This window comes from Arachis ipaensis, chromosome B6, assembly GCF_059453495.1.
Source record: "Arachis ipaensis isolate K30076 ecotype BB chromosome B6, ASM5945349v1, whole genome shotgun sequence".
In the NCBI taxonomy this organism is placed as follows: domain Eukaryota; kingdom Viridiplantae; phylum Streptophyta; class Magnoliopsida; order Fabales; family Fabaceae; genus Arachis; species Arachis ipaensis.
The window spans coordinates 54,421,560-54,422,316 of NC_142441.1; the positions used below are offsets into that span (position 1 = coordinate 54,421,560).

A 757-nucleotide genomic window follows, 5' to 3' on the forward strand; every position below is an offset into this window, starting at 1 on the left:
TGCAGCTTGCAATCCATTCAGACTCTGAGAAATCATATTGACTTGCTGAGTCAATATTTTGTTCTGAGCCAATATGGCATTCAGAGTATCAATTTCAAGAACTCCCTTTTTTTGAGGTGTCCCATTGTTCACAGTAATCCTTTTAGAGGTGTCCATGAACTGGTTATTTGTAACCATTTCAATGAGTTCCTGAGCTTCTGCAAGGGTTTTCAGATGAAGAGATCCTCCTGCAGAATGGTCCAATGACATTTTTGACAACTCAGATAGACCATCATAGAATATACATATGATGCTCCATTCTGGAAGCATGTCAGTAGGACACCTTTTGATCAATTGCTTATATCTTTCCCAAGCTTCATAGAGGGACTCACCTTCCTTCTGTCTGAAGGTTTGGATTTCTACTCTAAGCTTGCTCATCTTTTGAGGTGGAAAGAATTTGGCTAGAAAAGTACTGACCAGCTTTTCCCAAGAGTTCAGGCTTTCCTTAGGTTGTGAATCCAACCATGTTCTAGCTCTGTCTCTTACAGCAAAAGGGAAAAGCATAAGCCTGTAGACCTCGGGATCAACTCCATTGGTCTTGACGTGTCACAGATTTGTAAGAATTTAGCTAAGAACTTATGAAGATCTTCCAATGGGAGTCCATGAAACTTGCAATTCTGTTGCATTAAAGAAACTAATTGAGGCTTAAGCTCAAAGTTGTTTGTTCCAATGGCAGGAATTGAGATGCTTCTTCCATAGAAGTTAGAAGAGGGTGTAA

At 39.9% G+C, this 757-nt stretch overlaps 1 non-coding gene across 1 annotated transcript; it reads left to right on the forward strand.

Moving 5' to 3' along the window:
* The first annotated feature begins 303 nt into the window (after nucleotides 1-303).
* LOC148555621 (small nucleolar RNA R71) lies at nucleotides 304-411 on the forward strand. The gene has a single exon (XR_015887159.1). It is a non-coding gene; the product is annotated as a small nucleolar RNA R71 (small nucleolar RNA).
* Nucleotides 412-757: the final 346 nt, after the last annotated feature.